This window comes from Macaca fascicularis, chromosome X, assembly GCF_037993035.2.
Source record: "Macaca fascicularis isolate 582-1 chromosome X, T2T-MFA8v1.1".
Lineage (NCBI taxonomy): Eukaryota > Metazoa > Chordata > Mammalia > Primates > Cercopithecidae > Macaca > Macaca fascicularis.
This window is the reverse complement of record NC_088395.1, coordinates 49,618,536-49,641,840: the sequence shown is the minus strand read 5'-3', so window position 1 is coordinate 49,641,840 and position 23,305 is coordinate 49,618,536. Positions and strand designations below refer to the sequence as shown.

The 23,305-nt window shown below is 43.6% G+C and overlaps 1 pseudogene; it reads left to right on the top strand.

Moving 5' to 3' along the window:
* Positions 1-683: 683 nt before the first annotated feature.
* Positions 684-4,325, top strand: LOC102123530 (sal-like protein 1 pseudogene; annotated as a pseudogene).
* Positions 4,326-23,305: the final 18,980 nt, after the last annotated feature.

Below are 23,305 nucleotides of genomic sequence, written 5' to 3'. Positions count from 1 at the left end.
ATTCTAGGCCATACAAACAGAAAGCAGTCAGTGGTTGCACGGGGATAGGAAGGTAGGAGGAAGGGATGGGATAGAGGGATGACAAAGGGACATGAGGAGACTTTTGGAGGTGATGCGTATGTTCACTATCTTGATTCTTGTGATGGTTTCATGGGTGCATGCATATGCCAAAAATCATCATATTATCTACACTTTAAATATGTGTAGTCTACTGAATAACAATTATAACTCAATAAAGTCGTAGAAAAAAATTAGGCTGACAAGATTAAATAAAAAGTACTATGCAGGCCAGGCACAGTGGCTCATGCCTATAATCCCAGAATTTTGGGAGGCCAAGGCGGGTGGATCACTTGAGGTCAGGAGTTCAAGACCAGCCTGGCCAGCCTCCTCTCTACTAAAAATACAAAAATTAGCAGGGCGTGGTGGTAGGCGCCTGTGGTCCCAACTACTGGGGAGGCCAAGGCATGAGATTCACTTGAATCTGTGGAGACACGGAAAAGGGTCAATCGAGTCTCCCCACTAAGAGCAAGGACACCCACGTCTGTGGCTGGTGCTGTGCCAAGTTCTTTGAATTATCACATCTTCTGCTCCACAAGAAGAACTGTACTATTCAATTAGTTTTATTTGTAAATGAAAATCCAGCCTCCCCACCCGAAACCTTCTCCCCCAGAGTCCCTCCCAATAATCCTGATGAACAAATGAATGAAACAGTTAACAAAACAGATCAAGTGGACTGCAGCGACCTTTAAGAACACAACAGACTCAACAGGGAAGAGTCCATGGAGGTGGAGGCCCCACTAGCTAACAAAAGTGGCAGCAGCACTTCCAGCCGCAGCCACAGCAGTATTGCCCCAAGTGGCAGCAGCAGCAGCTCCCCCCACAGGTACCTCAGCGATCACAACCTCTCTGCCTCAACTCGGGGACCTGACAACACTGGGCAACTTCTCCATGATCAACAGCAACGTCATCATGTAGAACCTCCAGAGCACCAAGGTGGTGGTGTCCCAGTTCTCCCAGAAAGCGAGGTGCAGCGAGGCTTCCGGGGGCAAGCTGGCGGTCCCAGCCCTCATGGAACAGCTCCTAGGTCTGCAGCAGCAGCAGGTCCACTAGTTGCAACTGATCGAATAGATTTGTCACCAAATATTGCCGTTGGCTTCTCAGAATGCAGACTTGCCAACATCTTCTCGTCCTTCTCAAGGTACTTTACAAACATCTGCCAACCCCTTGTCCATGCTAAATTCCCATTTATCTCAGCAGCTGGCAGCAGCAGCTGGAATGGCACAGAGCCTCACCAGCCAATCTGCCAGCATTAGTGGTGTGAAACAGTTACCCCAATCCAGCTACTTCAGAGTAATTCTGGCAACACCATCATTCCATCCAACAGTGGCTTTTCTCCCAATATGAACATATTGGTGGTGTCAGTTACCACCCTGTCCTCGGAAAAAGTGGATTCAAGTGCTGCGGTCTCCCATGTCAGTAACCCAGCAGTCTCATCATCATCCTCACCAGCTTTTGCAATAAGCAGTTTATTAAGTCCTGCATCTAATCCACTTCTACATCATTTGGTCCCCGCTAACTCGGTTTTCCCCAGCCCTTTGCCCGACATCAGAACAACTACAGAGGATTTAGACTCCTTGTCTGCCTTGGCCCTGCAAAGAAAAAGCAAGCCACCAAATGTCACTGCCTTTGAAGTGAAAAGTACTTCTAATGAAGCATTCTTCAAACACAAGTGCAGATTCTGCACAAAGGTCTTTGAGAGTGACAGTGTCTTACAGATCCACTTGCATTCCCATACTGGAAAGAGGCCGTTCAAGTACAACATCTGTGGGAATGGGTTCTCCACCAAGAAGAATCTGAAAGTCCACTTTCAGTGCCACAAAGAGAAATACACTCATACCCAGATGAACCCTTATCCTGTGTCTGAGCATTTGGACAATATCCCCATGAGTACCCGCATCCCATATGGCACGTCCATCCCTCCAGAGAAGCCAGTCACCAGCCGGCTAGACACCAAACCAGTCCTGGCTACTCTGACCACTTCAGTCGGCCTTCCATTGCCCCCAACCCTCCCAAGCCTCATACTCTTCATCAAGACAGAAGAGCCAGCCCCCATCCCCATTAGTCATTCTGCCACCAGTCCCACAGGTTTAGTCAAAAGTGACTCCAGGGTCGCCGAGCAGGCCACAAGAAACCTAGGTGGGCTCCCGGAGGAAGCTGAAGGGTCCACTCTGCCATCCTCCAGTAGCAAAAGCAAAGAGAGCGATGTGGTCACCAACTCAGTCCTGACAGTGAGCAGTAGTGCCCTAAGCTCCCCAGCAGCAGACTGGGGCCCCCTGGGGAAGCACCACCACCTTCACCAACCCTTTGTTGCCACTCATGTACAAGCAGTTCAAGGCCAAGTTTCCTTTTGGGGGACTCTTGGACTCAGCCCAGGCATCAGAGACATCCAAGCTTCAGCAACTGGTAGAAAACATTGACAAAAGGCCACTGACCCCAGGGAGTGCATCATCTGCCACCCAGTTCTCAGCTGTCAGAGTGCCTTGTAAATGCACTATCGGACACACATTAGGGAGGGGCCTTTTAAGTGTAAGATCTGTGGCCAGGTTTTCATCACAAAAAGGAATCTTAAAACCCACTACAGGGTCCATCGTACTGTGCCCCTGCTCAGAGCCCAGCATTCCTGCCCCATCTACCAGAAGTTGACAGACGAACACTGTCATCCTGCAGCAGCACACTCGAATGCATATGGGAGGCCAGGTCTCCAACACCCCAGTCCCCAACAGTTACTCGAGTCCACGGAGTCTGACACAGGCTCCTTCAATGAGAAAAATGTTGATGACCTAGACAAACTCTCCAGTGAAAAAATGGAAGACTGTCCTGAGGGCAGCTTCCCTGATATGCCCATGTCTGCAGAAAACTTCCAAGACAGCTTATCTTCTTCACCTTTGCCCCTAGAAATGTTGAGCATCACTTCTTTGGAAAATCAGATGAAGATGATGAATGCTGGCCTAGTGGAGCAGCTGTGGACCAGCCTGAAGTCAGTGGAGAATGGGTCCATCCAGGATGATGTCCTGATCAATGATTCAGCCTCAGTGGGTGATGACATGGAGAGCCAAAGTGCTGGCAGCCCAGCCATCTCAGAGTCTACGTCTTCCATGCAGGCTCTGTTCCCATCCAACAGCACCCAGGAGTTCCGTAAGTCACCCAGCGAAGAGGAGAAACCACAGAGAGTGGTCCCAGGTGAGTTTGCCAATGGTTTGTCTTTCATTCCAGTGAATGATGGGGCTTTGGATCTGACATCTAGTCACATACAGAAAATCATCAAGGAAGATTCTTTGTGGACCCTCTTCCCTTTCGGAGACCAGGGTAAATTTAGAAACACTACTTGCAGCATTTGTGGCAAAATATTTGCTTGACAGAGTGCCTTGGACATTCAGTATAGAAATCATACAAAAGAGAGACCTTTTATTTGCAGTTTGCAATTGTGGCTTTTCCACAAAGGGTCATTTGAAGCAGCATGTGTTGACACATCAGATGCAAGATCTACCATCACAGCTCTTTGAGCCCAGTTCCAACCTTCGCCCCAATCAGAACTCTGTGGTGATTCCTGCCAACTCGTTGTCATCTCTCAGCAAAACGGAGATCAATGGCTTTGTGCATATTTCTCCTCGGGACAGTAAGGACACCCCCACCAGTCAATCCCTTCTGGGCCTCTGTCTTTCTCTGCCACATCCCCAGTTCTGCTCTTGGCTCTGCCCGGGAGAACTCCCAAGTAGCACTACTGCAACACATGTGGCAAAATCTCCTCCGCGTTGAGTGCCCTGCAGAACTCACACTGGAGAGAAACCCTTTGCTTGCACTATTTGTGGAAGAGCTTTCACGACAAAAGGTACACAAGGTACACATGGGCACTCACATGTGGAATAACACCCCTGTGTGACAGGGTAGGCAGCTCTCTGGGGATGGGCCCATGGCATTTCTAGGAGGCAATCCCATCAAGTTCCCAGAAATGCTCCGTAAGGATTTGGTGGTAAGATCAGGAAGTGCGGATCCTTCCAGCTTCAGAATGCAGCACCGCATTCCAACGGGTTGATGATGAAGGTCAACAGAATCTCCGTCATTCAGAATGGTGGCATCCTCCAATTCCTGGAAGCCTTGACATTGGAAACAGCTCACCTGTTAGTGGGCTGACAGGAAATCTGGAGAAGCTCCAGAAGTCAGAGCCCACTGCTTCTCTGGCCAGACTGGAGAAAATGGCAAGCAATCAGAAGAGAACCAACTTGCGCTTCACCTGCTTCATGGAGGACAAGTTAAAGCAGCTCTGACTGGAAACATAGCATTCATTCTTGTTCAGAATACAACCTATGGTGGCCTCCTACTCCTTGCCCCCATACCCCTTCCTTCTGGTTCCCCAGATCTATGAATTACAACATTATGAAGACATTCTTTTGTACCTTGTTCAACTTTGGAGTTCTAAGAAAGCTTATTTATTAGCGATATAACCTTGTTTTGCAAACAGAATGAAAGTATTAACTTTGGTCTTCTGTATTGTGGACTAAATACTAATTAACTAGAGTGCTGTAAACTTGCTGTGATATTTATGGCAATTGCAAGTTGCCCTGCTAGGCAGTCGTAATCTGGCATTAACTTATTTTTTATATCCAGTTTAATATGAATCTGGTGTTGACGCAATGCCTCGGTGATGCATTAGATCTCTAATAAAGTCTGTATATAAATGTACACTTTGATCCCGCTGGAAATTTTTATCAGCAAACACATTGTCTAATCTTTCAAAACAGATTTAAGGAAAGGACTGAAAGTACAGACTGAACAGTGTGGTTGACAGGTTTGTTTTTTTATTTTTATTCAAAAATTCAACCTTTTTTTGTTTTGTAGATTTAACCATTTCCATTTTGAATTGCTATTTGTATTGTGCTTTTTACATGCATCATCTTCAATATTGATACATTTCTGCACAGTGATAAGCACGCAGAATTCTTTAGAGAAACAAGTGTTGTTTTGGTAGTTGAACTGAGACGTAACATTTTGCCGTATAGGTATATTCACGGTAGAAAATTTGTGCTAGAATTTCACAAGGCTGCTAAGCATAGCATCTTGAACAACATTCAGTAGAGAAAATGTAAATGCTCTTGTATATACAATAAGAAATGTCACTTTCATTCAAATGTACATATGTTCCTTACAAGAGATCTTACAATTAGATCTCTTGTATTGAGAGATTTGATCTCTTCTTCTTGATCAAGAGTGCAGGAATAGTGTTTATTTTGCATTAGATATGGAAGAAAAATAATGGACTGTTATATGCACTTTCTTGGAAAGTTGAAAGGAAAGGGGAGGAGTTCAGTTTCATTTAATACTTATTAACAACAGATAAACTGTAATTTTACTCAAGCAGTCAAATACATTTTTTTGCAACAGAAAAAGAAGCCCTGTGCAGTTTCCAAAGGGAAGTTAAACTTGCAGGTTATAGAGATGTCAAAGCAAACTACAAAAATAATAAAATAAAATAAAAATAGGCCGGGCACTGTGGCTCACGCCTGTAATCCCAGCACTTTGGGAGGCTGAGGAGGTGGATCGCCTAAGGTCAGGAGTTCCAGACCAGCCTGGCAACATGGTGAAACCCCATCTCTATTAAAAAACAAAAATTAGCTGATTATAGTGGCGCGAGCCTGTAATCCCAGCTACTCAGGAGGCTGAGGCAGGAGAATCGCTTGAACCTGGGAGGCGGAGGTTGCAGTGAGCCAAGATTGTGCCACTGCACTCCAGCCTGGCGACAGAGTGAGACTCTATCTCAAAATAAATAAATAAAAATAAAGATAAAAAATAGGGATGTCAAAGCAAAATTACACTCTAAAAATACACTGTTCTAAACTTCATCATAACTGGAAAAAACTGTAATCGGTATTTACATGGCAAGAGTGAAATGCAGTTCCGCATCTAGTAGGCACTGGTTCAATAAAACTGAAGTAAACCTTGGGTGGAGGCTTGAGCCTATTCCCTCCTTTGCTGGTTCACTGGGCTAACATTAGTCTCTTCTGAACCTGAAATCAGTGCGTTCCTTAAGTCTCTTCATTCATTCTCTGCTCTCTCCAAGATTCTTTATGCTCAGGCTGTGATTAGCCCAAGGACAGGACTATGTTTCTCTCCCAAGCTCCCATCCTATATCACTACCTGGATGTTCCCATTCAGATGTCCTGAAATCACATTAAATGCAATATGTCCCCAATTCAGTTTCTTCTACAAACTTTCGCAGTTCCCAAGTTCTGCACAATCCGGTCTACTCTGTCCCCTGTTCTCAGATATCTTGTAAGCAAGGGATTACCAGTGGGTCATGATGAACTGGATGAACATGGGGAGCTGTACAGGACATTGAGCAACTGCAGTGTCCACAGCACACCTGGAAGGCCATCTGTCACTTATGCCACCTAGATGAGAGCCCTGGTGTCTTAAAATCTACCTTCATGGGTATCCTGTAGATTTCATTCAGGAGGGTGGGAAACAGCAGGAACAGAATGCTGGCTTCAGATGGTGACAGTCTTGAGGCCACTGATGTTCTGGTCAATATACAGTTTTCAGCTCTGCTACAAAGAGTTTCAAATGAAAGTAGGGAGTTTGGGGGTCTATTCTCATTTGTACCCTGTATATTTGTGTGGTGCTTACCCAGGGCTCAGGATGGGAGTACTGGGGCCTCAGGCACAGGGTCTCTCAGGCACCCCACTAACATGGGATCAGAAGGGACGGCTGCTTTCCCTTGGCATCTGGACATGTACCCCTGTAAATTGCATGTTGGTGTGGGGTCCCTCAGTCTGGGGACAGAATTCTCCCCACACAAACTTCCCATTAAGTGAAACAGGACCTTCAATGTCTGCAAAGCACCAGGGGGGCTGTACCAGTTCATCATACAGGCTCCCAGAGACATTTCTAACATTTTTTTTCCCAAGAACTGGGACGCTCCTGGCCTTCCCAACAATGAGCGTGGCCTCCGCAGGGCAGTGGCCCAGAACAGAGTCTACTGCAGCCTGCAGGCCTGCAAGCACAGCCTTGGGGCTTACAGGAGCTCTGTGAGTGTCAGGCTAATCCCTGAAGGGAGGGAAGAACAGAGGGAGGTCTCTCAGCCCACTGGTGAGGAGATTGGCTGGGGCAGCTGGCTTCATGGTGCATTTGGGTATACCCCAGCTGGGCCCACAGAAGACACATTCATTTATTGATGTATATGATGCATACCCTATATTACCAGAGTAATTTACAGGTTGTGAAGCATGCCATTTCATATATCGCTTCATCTTCACAAACACTAGTGAAGTTAGAATCATTGCTCCGATTTTTCAAATGAGGAAACAAGCTCAGAGAAGTCCAATGGCTTGTCCCTATCACACAGCCTGATGGAGAGAAGTCACAAAAATACCTCTACCTTCTCACTGGCCGATAGGCTGGTGCTACATTTGGTTCCCATTTGCGAGTTAATTAAATAATGTTTGCATTTATAATTGCACTATTACAGACAATGAAGAGAAGCTTTGGGGGGAAAGTTGCCTTTCTAAATCTCTCTTTCTTTCTCTCTTTCTCTCTTTGCCCCTCCCTCCTTTACTTCCCACTGAACTACATAGCACAATTGTTTCCTGCCCCAAAGTGCAGGCAACTAATTGTGCTATGAAGTGTTCTTAAATGCAAAGCAGATCTGAAGAAAAGGTTTGTTGAGTAGGGAAAAGGTTTGGTATGCACACAATCATACAGCTTCATGTCTATAACCACAATGCCTGAGTTCCACCATCGGAAATTAAGATCATGGGATAAGAATTTTACACTGGCCCAATAACATTATCTCCAGATTCAAAAATTGGTCTTAAAAGCCATATGTTTTCAGATATTGTCAATCCCACAAAGACATGAAAGGGCTTATTTGTTTGTCAGCCCTGAAAGTTTGTTGCAGAGAGAACTGGAAGGCCACGAGAGAAGACTATAGCTGCTGGGAGGAAAGGAAAGTTCTAGACCTTGAATCCCAGCCCCAGGAGACCAGGCAGAACCACAGCGGTGGCAGGAGGTCATCGGATACTGGGAGGCAGGGAGGCTCAGAGAGGAGAGACAGAGGAGGGATACAGGAAGACAGGCCTGTGTGGGGGCCACAGGCCAAGTGTCGTAGAGAACAGAGCCCACAACAGATCACCCTGAATTCAGGCTGAGGCTCAGTCACTTCTGCCTATGACACAGTCCTCCCTTTCCACATCTGTTTCCATAAAGCTAAAATGAGGATAGTCAGATACGTATGAGGGTTGTGGTATGGGTGAAATAAGATGCTATGTGTGGAAGTCATTTGAAAATTGTCAGATGGGCTGGGCACAGTGGCTCACACCTGTAATCCCAACACTTTGGGAGGCGGAGGTGGGCGGATCACCTGAGGTCAGGAGTTTGAGACCAGCCTGACCAACATGGTAAAAGCCCATCTCTACTAAAAATACAAACATTAGCTGGGCGTGGTGCCGAGCGCCTGTAATCCCAGCTACTCAAGAGGCTGAGGCAGGAGAATCGCTTGAACCCAGGAGGCAGAGGTTGCAGTGAGCTGAGATGGCACCATTGCACTCCAACCTGGGCAACAAGAGCAAGACTCTGTCTCAAAAAACAAAACAAAAAACAAAACAAAACAAAAAACAGAAAGAAAAGTTTCAGATGCTCTACACACACACATAGAAATAGTTGAATGACAGGGGCTTGCCAGAAGCCCCTGATCCCTGGTTGTGCGTGCGTGTGTGTGTGCATGTGTGTGTGTGCACGTGTGTGTGCGCACGTGTGTGTGTGCACGTGTGTGTGTGCATGCGTGTGTGTGTGTGTGTGCACGTGTGTGTGTGTGCGTGCATGCGGTGTGTGTGTGTGGTGTGTGTGTGTGTTAGAGAGAGCGAGAGAGAGAGAGAAAGAAAGAGAGAGAGAGAGAGAAACTTCCACAGGGACCTCCATGCCATTCATTCCACAAGGATATACAGAAGCTGACCCCTGTCCTGCTGGCACCAAGATGTCTGACGCTGGGCAGTTCAGAGTGTAACTTTGCCTTCTGGTGTGAGATCACACAAACAGCACTGGGCCCTGCAGAAAATACCCACAGGCCCTTGGAGTCACAGTCTCAATAGTTCCAAACACTCATGCACTGTGCCCTATGTACTCCAGTTTTAAAAATAGAGTCTTAACCTCTAAACTGGCTATACTAGACCCAGATTAAAGTGAGTGCTGTTTAGAATAAATACTTCAATCTTATTAGGATTGATAATATCTAACAACGGCCGAGGTGCTACAGTTGCAGCACTCTGGGCCAAGGTGGGAGGACTGCTTGAGCCTAGGAGTTGGAGGTTACATTGAGCTATGATCTCACCACTGCACTCCAGCCTGGACAACAGAGCAAGACCTTGTCTCTAACACACACATATATATACACGTACATATAAACAAGTGGGCCAGAGGCAGTGGCTTAGGTCTGTAATCCCAACACTTTGGGAAGCTGAGGCAGGTGGATCACTTGAGGTCAGGATTTCGAGACCAGCCTGGACAACATGGTAAAACCCCGTCTCTACTAAAAATACAAAAATTTTAGCCATAGGAGTGATGGCACATGCCTGTAATCCCAGCTATTCAGGAGGCTGAGGCCCAAGAGTTGCTTCAACCCAGGAGGTAGAAGTTGCAGTGAGCCAAGATCACGCCACTGCACTCCAGCCTGGACAGCAGAGCCAGACCCTGTCTCAAAAAAAAAAAAAAAGGGGGGGGGTGTGTCAGAATGATGTTTAAATTTTGAGATAACATTATTGGAAGAGTGCAATAACTGACATTGAAAAGGACACTGATTTGTTTCTAAATCATAAAGTTTTATGGATTGTCTTGTGCATAAAACATTTTAGCAGCCAGTTGCGGTGGCTCATACCTGTAATCCTAGCACTTTGGGAGACTGAGGCGGGTGGATCACTTGAGGTCAGGAGCTCAAAACCAGCCTGGCCAACATGGCGAAACCCCGTCTCTACAAAAAATACAAAACATTAGCAGGGTGTGCTGGCCGGGGCCTGTAATCCCAGCTACTCTGGGGGCTGAGGCAGGAGAGTCGCTGGAACCCTGAAGGCGGAGGTTGCAGTGAGCCGAGATCGCGCCACTGTACTCCAGCCTGGGTGACAGAGCGGGACTCTGTCTCAAAAAATAAAATAAAATTTTTTAGCTGGTTTGTTGTCATCTCTAGCCAATGATTGTAACCGCTGTACTGTACCCTCCAATGAAAAAGGACAACTCCAACTGAGAAATCCCCCTCCTTTCCCCTAAACTTTCTTATCAAAGGCTTCCAACTTGTAACAGACTCTTAACACCAACTTTTTGTTGGTGTGTCTTCCCAGGTCAATCCTCACATTTGACTTCCAATAAACCTTTATGAAATTATTTCTGCCTCAACAGCCTTAATTTTGGTCAACACAATGATTATTAAACTGTCAAACAAAAAGAAGACTCCACTTTGTCACCAAAATCAAAATCAAGGGTTAAATTTGTGAGGGGGGTGGGGACAGGGGGGTAGCAGAGAGATCCAGCCACTCCTCTGAGATACTCATGACGGTCACTGCTAGAGTCTGTACCTGCTGCACCTTTTGTACCCTCTGTACCAGCTGAAAACCAACCACGATATTCTGATATAATAAGAAATGCACATTTAGACTTCATCTCCTGTTCCTGGCACCGAGTTTCTAAAACCCTTGTAATTTCCTGAGTGACAGGGATGGTAGAAGCATCTTTTGTTATAATATTTGGCCTTAGTCCCCGGTTCCTAACACAAGGCTCTTGGAATCTCTGGAGTGATGACTGTCTTCTGTACGCTAATAATATGACTGGTGGCTGAGAGTGCTAGGTAGCTTCAGGATGGGCTGGTCACCGGAAAACTATGGCAGGATTAGAGGATTAGGACTTTCCTCCCCACCTGCAACCTCTAAGGAGGAGAGAGGGGCTAGAGATTGAGTCGATCACCAATGGTCAATGGTTTAATCATAACGAAGCCTCCATAAGAACCCATAAAGCACCAAAAGACTTCCAGGGTTTTAATCCATTTCCCAACTATTTAATTTTGGGCAAGTTGCCTAAACTGTCTGTGCTTCAGTTTCACTCTCTGTAAAATGGGGAAATAAAGGCACCTTCCTGACAGTGTTGCTGTGGAGATGAAATGATTTAGCACAGATAAAGTGTCTGTAACAGAGCCCAGCTGCCCATTGAGAGTTAGCTCTTACTATTAACCGAGGCCCTCGGGACAATGGCTTCCGCCACAGATAGACAGGGTTTGAGCCTTGAATTCATTATCCACTAGTTGAGTGACCTGGAAGCAAGATCACATATCATCTCTGTGCCCCAGTTGCTTTATCTGTAACACAGAGGTCATAATGGGGCCAGCACCTCCTCAAAAGATATTGTGAGAATGAAGTTAGAAAATTTCCGAAAAGCAGTTAGCACATCCCCAGCACTAAATACCTGAACAACAGCAAGAGTGTTCCTAATTAATTAGCTAAACTGATGCTACCTGGCGAGCCCAGTGTCTCTTCTTGGGTAAGTCAGTGCTGTTCCACTTGCCTGGTGTCTTAGTGGTTTTGTGTTGCTATTACAGAATACTTGAGACTGGGTAATTTATAAAGAAAAGGAATTTATTTCTTACGGTTCTGGAGGCTAAGTTCAAGGTTGAGGGGGCACATCTAGGTAGGATGGTCTTGCTGGTGGGGACTCTCCGAGAGTCCTCAGGCGGTGCAGATAGGTATGGTATCACATGGCAAGGGGGCTGAGTGTGCTAATTAAGGTCTCTTTTCCTCTTCTTATAGGGCCACCAGTCCCACTCCCATGGTAACCCGTTAATTCATTAACCGTTTAATCCATTCATGACGGCAGAGCCTTCATGGCCCAATCACCTCTCAAAGGTCTCACCTCTCCACATTACCAAATTGGGAATTAAACTTCAACATAAATTTTGGAGAGGACAAATACTCAAACCATAGCAGTGACCTGTCCTCTCTGAGTCTCATTCAAATGCCCACCTTGGAGGACATCTGTGCATCTTAGTGACGTTTGCAATGTGCCTGGCTCCCAGCCATTCTTCAACAAGAGTTTTCTGAGAATCTGCTATGTGTCTGAGTGCTGTTCTAGGTGCTAGGGATACAACAGAGAACAAAACCAACAAAGTCCCTGACTCACCCCAGAGGCTACAGTAAAACTCTGGAGCCCAGACCAAACTGGCAGAAAGTTAAGAATTCTTCCTGAACTCAGCATCCCAGATTTCCAGGCTATGGTCAAGACCAGGTGGTAAAAATGTCTCCTTTCCAAGTTTAGATTAACAGGAGAAAACATTTGTATGAAGTTAGTTCTCTGGGTTTGTGTGACTTTGATCATTTCTTATTGATCCATCTCTCTCTCAAAGGGTAGCCACAATATTCTTTTGTCTCTGTCTTTTGTGTCACTTGCCATAAGAGGAAGAATCATAGGGTAAAATGCAGGCATACATCCTATAACCCTGTTGTTTGAGGCAGTCTCACAGATTGGTGAGTTTACAGTTCTCACCGGACCAGTTTCCATTTGAACCAACTTTGCTGTGGGTCACCAATGTTTTAAAAAAGATGAGATTTTTCTTCCATCTTATCTTGTGTCTTGAGAGCTTGGCTTGGATCCAGTGAGAGCACGTTCTCCCTGGTTTTTCTGCTGGAGTTGCAGGTTGTTGGGCTTGCATCTGTAGGTGGTGAGCTATCAGGATGAGGACCCGAGATACTTTGCCTAGCAACTGTGCCAATTTTCAGAGCTGAGTCTGCGTCTTTTCTTTGCCGCCTATTTGTGCTAGGGAAAGTCCTATCCCAGTATTGCCTACCTGGTGTCACAGATTAGTGGGTCTGTGATTGAAGGTGTCTCACTTTTGTGGAAGACTGGAGTTTCCTTACCACCTGTGACAACGAACGTCTTCATATTCCATGTCTATCTTTGGGAGTGACCTATTCGGAATCACAGAGGCAACATCATCTGCACCCATTTCAGGGATGTCTCTTTTGTCCATGATAAAAACTTATTCTCAGCCTGGAAATTTGCCTCTGGGTCTTTCCATCAAAAGGCTTTACGGTTTCTGGGAGTAGATGTATCATTCAGAGGTCCTATCCACTGATGGCCAGACACAGATCCTTTGGTTTGACATCTAAAATAATCGTTAGAGAGCTCTCATCCGAAACAAATATCCTCTTGGTACCTATGGAGAGATCAGATGCAAAGAAGAAAAAAAGAAATGGGAGAGTGCACTTCTGAGAGCAAAAACCCCCTTAACTAGATTAGGAAGCAGAAATCAGACTTAGAATAAAAGTTACGAATTACCAAAGACACTCAGGAAGGTGTGGGACTTATACAAACACTGATAGCCAGCAACCAGCTAACAAAGCCCCCCAACCTCTGACCCCCCAAGAATACACAGCAAGGTTGTTTTACTGCCCCTCACTCTATAACCAGTCCCCACCAGCTCCAGGCATTCCCACGCAATTCCCTTTGTGGATGCATTTTGGACCCCCACCACAAAGAAATCTGCACTTTCTAAAAAACTGTAAGTAACAATTGCCCTGGGTTTCCAACGGTAAGCAAATGTGCCCCTAAATCCCTTCTCAGAGAAAACTTACAACTTTTCTCTGTCTCTTGGAGTTGTAAATCTTACCATATTTTTAAAATGTAAACATCCAGGCCTGGTGCGGAGTCTCACATCTGAAATCCCAGCACTTTGAGAGGCCAGGGCAGATTGATCCCTTGAGCCCAGGAGTCCGAGACCAGCCTGGGCAACGTAGCGAAAAGTCCATCTCTACAAAAAAAATGCAAAATTAGCCGGGCATGGTGGGGTGCACCTGTGGTCCCAGCTAATGAGGTTTAATGAGGTATTATTTATACCCTTATTAAACAGGTAACCTTAATTTGTTCATCTGCCAAAAACACTATTTGGATTTGACTATTGTATATAAACTAGTGAGCTTTTTATTACTACTTTTGCCTGATTCATAGCTAAAAATTTTAAATGAAAGCTATAAGATCTCTATTTGCATTTGCCTGTACATTTGTCTATGTATGTATGTATATATGCTATGTATATGTGGTATTTTCTACCTTGCAATAGTACTGTCAAAATTAACTCATAAAATCCTGTAAAAGAGCTCTGCTTTAATTGGCCTAAAATAAATTAAGCACTTATGTAAATTAAGCATTCCTAGAACTCTTAGAAAACTAGAATCCAATCCATTTTATTTTTAATTCACATAATCTGGGATAATCTTTGGTAAATAAAGTTAGGTTAAGATTGCTGAGTTAAGATTTTTGGTTAGGTCAGGTGCAGTGGCTCGCACCTGTAATCTCAGCACTTTGGGAGACTGAGAAGGGAGGATAGCTTGAGCCCAGGAGTTTGAGACCAGCCTGGGCAACCTAGTGAAACCCCATCACTACAAAAGATACAAAAATTAGCCAGGCGTGGTGGTGGGAGGCTAAGGTGAAAGGATCACCTGAGCCCGGGAAGGCCAAGGCTGCAGTGAGCCATAATTGTTCCACTGTACTCCAGCCTGAGCGACAAAATGAGACACTGCCTCAAAAAAAAAAAAAAAAAAAAAAAAAAAAAAAAAAAAAAAAAAAAAAAAAAGATTGTTGGTTAAATAAAAACAGCATGTCTTCAGGGTTGATGGCATTAGATATTATACAGACATGCGATTTTATTCTCTTGGGTTTACAGGTTAAATAATGTTATATTATCTCTACTAGGTATTTAAGATTTAAAAATTATAAATTTGAGCTAAAAACCAAATGTACAATAAAAACAAATTGCTGGTGGGTGGGGCAGGAGGATCACTTGAGGCTAGAAGTTCAAGGCCAGCCTGGGCAACAAGGTGAAACCCCCTCTCTACAAAAAATACAAAAATTAGCCGGGTGTGGTGGCATGCACCCGTAGTCCCAGCTACTAGGGAGCCTGAGGGGGAAGGATCACTCGAGCCCAGGAGGTGGAGGTTGCAGTGAGCCATGATGGCGCCACTGCACTCCAGCCTGGGCAACAGAGTGAGACCCTGTCTCAAAATAAATAAATAAATAAATAAATAAATAAATAAATAAATAAATTGCTTGTGTTTATCAAGCACACCAGTAAAAACAAATCTGGGGAGCCATGTGCTTAATTTTTTGGGTGCTTTGTTCTGTAATGTTTGATACTTGCCTAATATACATGTGTTTTAAAATTGGTCAGCAAGAAAAAGAACTTAAGATGATAGCTAGCTTTGTTTAATGTCTTGTGAAATTTTCATGAACAATTCATGCATAGTTGTTAATAACAAGTAAATTAAATGAGTGTAAGTGGGATAAAAGTTTATAAATAAACCTTCCAACAATAACTATTGTATGTTTTCTTGATTGATTTATTTATTTTGAGACAGAGTCTCACTCTGTCACCTAGGCTGGCATGCAGTGGTATGATCTCACATCACTGCAACCTGCACCTCCTGGGTTCAAGCAATTCTCCTGCCTCAGCCTCCCGAGTAGCTGGGACTAAGGCGCCCACCACCACGCCCAGCTATTTTTTTTTTTTTTTTTGTATTTTTAGTAGAGACAGGGTTTCATCATGTTGGCCAGGCTGGTCTTGAACTCCTGACCTCAGATCATCTGCCTGCCCCAGCCTCCCAAAGTGCTGGGATTACAGGCGTGAACCACCGTGCCCAGCCTATTACATGTTTTATAATACGTTTGCTTGAAAATGGTTCCAAAATATTTTTGGTTACTTGAAATCCTAAAAGTATACTAAGTTACATTAAATGATAGATAATCATTGAATATCTAGATCATTAACAAATAATATAAAACACTGCAACATCAATTGCTAAACATAAGTTTAAATTCATCTACTTTTGGCTTCTTAATTTTTACAGAGCTACTAAAGATATTGGAACCTGTTGCTAAAAATATCCTTTGCCACATCAAAAAATTATACTACAAGGAAGCATACATCTCTAGGAATTATGAAAGGGTATATCCATAAATTTGCTAATCTACTACAAAATGTTGGTATATGACAGTTTACACTTCCTTGCTTTCTAATTTTAACTGAGAATGAAGATTACTAAGGGTTAAGAATTCTAATCAACATATTTAACTACCAGGAATAATAAGGATAAAGAAAAAATTTCTTTTTTTTTTTTTTTTTGAGACGGAGTCTCGCTGTGTCGCCCAGGCTGGAGTGCAGTGGCCGGATCTCAGCTCACTGCAAGCTCCGCCTCCCGGGTTTTTACGCCATTCTCCTGCCTCAGCCTCCCGAGTAGCCGGGACTACAGGCGCCCGCCACCTCGCCCGGCTAGTTTTTTGTATTTTTTTAGTAGAGACGGGGTTTCACCGTGTTAGCCAGGATGGTCTCGAACTCCTGACCTCGTGATCCGCCCGTCTCGGCCTCCCAAAGGAAAAAATTTCTATATGCAAAGTGTGCAAGGAAAATAAGATGTGCTTCAGTAAGGAAAGGTATGAGGTATGAAGGGTGCATTTTTGTTAAGGGAAAAGGAGAGAAATTTTGTTCTAGTTTAGGGGTTACTTAAATTTTGTTTTGAAAGGGGAAAATAAAGGACAAAAACTGAAATGGATATAAAATGTAAAGAAAGAGACAGAGAGACACAGAGAGAGGGAATCTTATCTCCTGTGGTCGAACAAGCCTTAGCCTGTCATTTTAGCTTGTCATTTTAATGACAATTAAATTGTCGTCTATGTTAATTGAATGAGTTTATTATAAGAGTTTTTAAAATTAGATTTAATATCAATAATGTACTATGCAAAACTATAATTTGAATTTCTTTCTCTATTAAAATGAAAATATTGGATTATTGTAAGGAGGTTTTCTTTACCTATTGAGTAAGTAATAGAAAATAAAGATTCTGTGTCTTTTCAAATAATTTCAAACATACAATTAGATAAAAGGAACAAGTTTTAGTGTTTGAAAACACAGTAGGGTGACTATAGTTAACAATTTATTGTATATTTCAAAAACAGCTAGAAGTGGCCAGGCATGGTGGCTCATGCTTATAATTCCAGCACTTTAGAAGGCTGACACGGGAGGATCGCTTGAGCCCAGGAGTTCAAGACCAGCCTGGGCAATATAGTGAGACCTCATCTCTACAAATAATTTAAAAAGTTAGCTAGGCATGGTGGCATATGCCTGTGGTCCCAGCTACTCAGAAGGCTGAGGTGGGAGGATCACTTGAGCCTGGGCAGTTGAAGCTGCAGTGAGCCATGATGGCACCATTGCACTCTAGACTGGGCAACAGATCAAGACCCTGTGTTAAGAAAAAAAAAAGGCTAGAAGAGAAGATTTGAAATATTCCTAACACAAAGAAATGATAAATGTTTGACATGATAGAAGTCCTAAGTACCCTGACTTGAACTAAGTATGCATGTATCAAAATATCACCTGTACCCCACAAATATGTGCAGTTATTATGTATCAATAAAAGTTTTAAAAAGTCATTTTCTGTGCTTCATATTGTCTTTATCAAGCCTTTGATTACTTAATGAAATGGAATTTTCTCAGTATTGAAAGAGCTAAGCAATTTTTTATACATACGTTACTTTCTATACTTGCCTTTGAAATCTTTTATTGTCATTTTAGTTTAAATATATAACTGATTATTATTGCATATAATCAGGATTTTTGATCTCATATGATCTCATATGATCTCATATAATCAGGTGTTCAAACCTTTTGACATTTTTTCACAAACTTCCCCAAATCAAATTATAAATGAAATCCTTTTTTGCCTCAAACTGACTGAGATTTCCCAGAGGGCCCCTGTAAAATCTCAAAGGACTTGTTCCTCTATCACCTTGTAAAAGAGAGATGTTAAACTAATTAGATTTATTTGATATGTTAAATTATATGGGAATCATTGTGAAATATGAACTGATGCTTAACCTTCTTTAGGTTATATTTGTAAATATCTATGTTATTAATATAAGTGTTTCAGGCCGGGCATGGTGGCCTGTAATTCCAACACTTTGGGAGGCCCAGACAAGAGGATCACTTGAGGCCAGGAGTTTGACCAGCCTGGGCAACACAGTAAGACCTACGCCTCTATGAAAAATCAAAACATACACATGTACAAGTGTTTCAGAAATTGTATAATATTCCTAAAAATTTGTCAGTGTCTTTACCATCTATATGTTTCAGTATGATATTAGTCATAATTCCGGATATTATGTTAAAATATCCTATGTCACAGAAATAACCAAATTTCATCATCAATTGCATTATAATGAGTTAGATCTTTAACCATGGCTATTTTAAGTATTTTGTCATTCACAGACAATTATTATTTTGGTTTTTCTCTGATAGCTTTTACAATTACCTGTAAGCAAAAAACAAAAGTGCTCCATCTTCAAAAGGATTCAAACAAAAGACTATGACAAGTATTCCAAAGTATCTGATACTTTAAGATCATTCCACTGAACTTGGCCAGGCACTACAGCTCACACCTGTTATCCCAGCACTTTGGAAGGCCGAAGAGGGCAGATCACTTGAGGCCACGAGTTCGAGACCAGCCTGGCCGCATGGTGAAACCCTGTTTCTACTAAAACTAAAAACTGTCCGGGCATGGTGGCAGGCGCCTGTAATCCCAGTTGCTATGGAGGCTAAGGTAAGAGAATCACTTGAACCCAGGAGGTGGAGGTTGCAGTGAGCAGAGAATGCACCACTCCACTCTAGCATGAGTGACAGAGCAAGACTCCATTAAAAAAAAAAAAAAAAAAAAAAAAAAAAAAGATCTGAGTAAAAATTCCCAGAACTCCCGTTTAAAAAAAAAAAAAAAATTCTTGTGACTTTATAAAGCTGCTAACCCAAGATCAAGTGGGACAAAAATTAATTACATGGCCCTGAATAAAGTGATGAAGATGATTATAATTTTTATGACTTTCTTTTTGAAACATTGTAGGTTCTTTAGTGTTTTATTTTCCAAATTTAAGAAAACTCTTTTTCTCTTTTCTCTTAAACTATTTATAACTTACAACAATTTGATAGATTATATCTTTGTAAGTGAAAAGAAAAAATTTATTTTTCTCCCTGTCTCATCCTTCCAGAATTCAGAAACTCTTATTAAATATTATTTTCATGGTAATATATTTGCATATGTTCAATAAGGATCTGTTCTGTAATCGGATACATAATAATATAGTTATTTGCATAAGTTCAATAAGAATCTGTTCTTAAAACAGGACAAAATTAGAAACACTGGTTATATTACCAAGGATTTGAATGGAATGTCATATTTAAGAATAAGGAACATAGAATCAGATAAGACCAGACAGATATAAGGAACTAAGGTTGACTTTATGGAGCCAATGTTTACAAAGCCCTCTTAGAACACCGGCTTGGTACCTGACTTACAGGATCTCTCTTCTTACAGATGAATAAGGAAGGCCACTTACTGACAGGTCCAAGAATCTTAAAATATATTGGAAAACTTGCCAATATATTGGCAAGTATATTGGTGGCTCATGTGTGTAATCCCAGCACTTTGGGAGGCTGAGGCAGGTGGATGACCTGAGGTCAGGAGTTTGAGACCAGCCTGGCCAACATGGTGAAACCCCATCTCTACTGAAAATACAAAATTAACTGGGCGTGGTGGCACATGCTTGTAATCCCAGCTACTCAGGAGGCTGAGGCAGGAGGATTGCTTGAACCCGGGAGGCAGAGGTTGCAGTGAGGTAAGATCGCGCCATTGCACTCCAGCCTAGGCAACAAGAGTGAAACTATGTCTCCAAACATATATATATATGTTTGGAGACATATATATATATATATATGTATATATATATAGTGCCTCACACCTGTAATCCCAGCACTTTGGGAAGCCAAGTCGGGCAGATCGTTTGAGCTCAGGAATTCAAGACCAGCCTGGGCAACATGGCAAAATCCGTCTCTACCAAAAATACAAAAATAAGCTGGGCATGGTGGCACGTGCCTGTGGTGCCAGCTACTTTGGAGGCTGAGGTGAGAGAATCACTTGAGCCCAGGAGGCAGAGGTTGCAGTAAGCCAAGACTGCACTACTGCCCTCCAGCCTGGGTGATTACCTCAATCAATCAACCAATCAATGAAAGACTACTTTGAGATTCCTTAAAAAAGATCCAGCAAAGCAGACTTAAAGGAGCCTATATGGTCAGTCACTATTCTTGCTGCACTTATGCACTTATCAGGCCAAGTTTAATGAGACAAGACTTACTTTGTAAGCAAATTAGTCTTCCTTTGATGATCTTTGATAGAAATGAGAGTGATTATAGAGAGAAAAATTCTGTTTCTGTGAGAAACTATAGCACACCCTTGTGGGTTGTCAAATTCTAGCCATGTTCACTATCTTTGAACATTTTGTTTTGTTTTGTCTTTTTACCTCTTTGTAAACTGGATCCTGCTGTTCTGTGATTTTTGTCAGTAAATAGCATTTCTAATTATTCTCTCACCCCTCTGACTTGATGCCACTGAAAACTAAGACCTGACTGCCCAGGTCCTTATCAGGACTATCTAAAAAGCCCTGCAAGCTGAAGCTGGATCCGTTCATGCTCTGCTCTGAGAAAAAACCATGACTGTGACACTGCAAATCAGAAAAATCAGTGGATTGCCACTGCCTATTCCCACTCTTTCATCTAAAGATGCTTCCGGTCCAACACCTAAAAGCCTTGAATGACTGCCCTCTGGACTAAAAATCTGAGTGTAAAGTTTTTCTAACCATCAACCTTTGTTTTGTTTTTTTTTTTTGTTTCCATAAACATGACACTTCATAAAGACCTATTTTTAGGCAGTTAGGGGGACGTAAAGAGCTTTTCCTGCATCTGCTGGTTATCAATGGTCTTTAGCACAAAATAATGAATATGCCAAAGAGGCATATTTTGGAGTGGCATATTCTGGTACCCTTCAAAACTTTAATAACTGTGCAGGGGGAAATCCCACAAGAGAGATTTCTCATGTTCTAGCAGTACTCACCCTCCAGTTTCTCTCCCACTTGTAACAGTATTTTCATTTCAGAGGCCAACTCTATTTGACTTTATTGGGCATTCAGATTAAAATCTGGTGGAAGATGAAGGAAGCTGTTTGAAAGAGAAGCAGAATCCTCGGATGGCTTAGCCAGAAGTCATGGGGGCTCAGGCCGGAAACTCCTGCAAATATCAGGGTGCTGAGGCTTCCTGCTTTTGTTGCTGATGTTGGAAGATAAAACACGGGAACTGAAGGCTGTTAGCTTTAAGATTGCCCTAGGCTAGATATCTCAGTCAGCAAATGAGGAAACTGAGGCACATACGATGTATAAAACTTGCTCAATGTCACATAGCCAGTTCTGTGGCCAAACTGAGGCTCCAGACCTATTTTCTTTCTTTCTTTCCTTCCTTCCTTCCTTCCTTCTTTCTTTCTTTTTTCTTTTCTTTTTTCTTTTTTTGAAACAGAGTCTCACAATGTCACCCAGGCCGGAGTGCAGTGGTGCAATATCAGCTCACTGCAACCTCCTTCTCCCAGACTCAAGCAATTCTCATCCCTCAACCTTCCAAGTAGCTGGGATTACAGGCACATGCCTGTGTGCCAGTTAATTTTTGTGTTTTTAGTAGAGATGGGGTTTCACCATGTTGCCCAGGCTGGTCTCGAACTCCTAGCCTCAGGTGATCCACCCACCTTGGCCTCCCAAAGTGCTGGGATTACAGGCGTGAGCCACCATGCCTAGCCCCAATAACTATTTTCAAACAACTTTAAGGATTCTTTAAAGCCTGTGCTCTTACAGCCCATGTCCCCAAAGAAGATGCAGGTGAGTGCCTGAAAGAAATTTGACATTTTCAAACACAAAGAAGCGATCATGCAGCCTCATATGAAGTGTCAGGCGTCTGAGCCCAGGCCAAGCCATCGCATCCCCTGTGACTTGCACGTATATATGCCCAGATGGCCTGAAGTAATGGAAGAATCACAGAAGAAGTGAAAATGCCCTGCCCCTGCCTTAACTGATGATATTCCACCACAAAGAAGTGAAAATGGCCGGTCCTTGCCTTAAGTGATGACATTACCTTGTGAAATTCCTTTTCCTGGCTCATCCTGGCTCAAAAACCTCCCCCACTGAGCACCTTGTGACCCCCACTCCTGCCTGCCAGAGAACAACCCCTCTTTGACTGTAATTTTCCTTTACCTACCCAAATCCTATAAAACAGCCCCATCCCTATCTCCCTTCGCTGACTCTCTTTTCAGACTCAGCCGGCCTGCACCCAGGTGAAATAAACAGCCTTGTTGCTCCCACAAAGCCTATTTGGTGGTCTCTTCACACGGACACGAGTGATATTAAGTGTCTTGGGCTGATGGGCAGGAGGAAGAGAAGGAATCCTGGGTGTGGCTCCACTACCCACCACCATAGGGAAGAGAACCCACATGCCCCTGTAATTTTCTCTGAGGGCAACTTGCCCTAATGGATACTCTCATGTGATTAAAGGTAATGTCTATAAATATTCATGAATAACTGGATGTGCTCTGAAACAGAAAGCTCAACTTGGACATTAATGGAATCAGGTCAAAAACATAAACATTTACTATAGGAGGAAAGAACCAGTCCTCACTTACACATCATATACCTATCGTGTCCCCAGGTCGGTAGTACACTGCACCAAGAGGGATGTAAGAAAAAGAAGGAACCTCAACACTATTTCCTGCTTTAAGGGAGCCCATACTCCAGCTGGCATAAGAAGATGAAGGAGCCTAGGATTTTAGGAAGCATAAGCAGGACTAGGTTGCCCTATTTACACTCCAGGTGCTAAGACTATCAGAGAGAGCCAGATGAACCAGAGCGACTATGATGGCAGCAGCAACTCATCTGGAGCAGCTACTGCCAAGATGCTGGCTACAGTGGAGCGGTACGGCCGGGGCTGCAAGCTACAGGGAGCTGGTGGGAGCCAGGGACGAGCAGGAGCCCTGTCCCTTCCAAGTTGGTGGGGAGGGAGCTGCTGCAGCTGCCCTGCCATGGCTCCAGACCCAGGCCTCCCTGTGTTCTTGGGGGCTGGGAGCAGGTAGGAGCCCCACCCTCCTGGACATAGCTGCAACCACCCAAGTCACAGCTGCAGACCTGGGCATCTCTGCACTCTCAGCATCCCAGGAAGACCCCCATCCCCCCACAGGCTCAGAGGGGTCTGCTCCTTCTGCCTGGCTTCTCCACACTCCCAGCGCCTGCTCCAATCTCAGGGCAAGGTTGGGGCCAAGCCCAGGTGCTATCACAGCCTAGGCAGTGCTGACATGCCAGCCCCCTGCCCCCTCAGACCCCT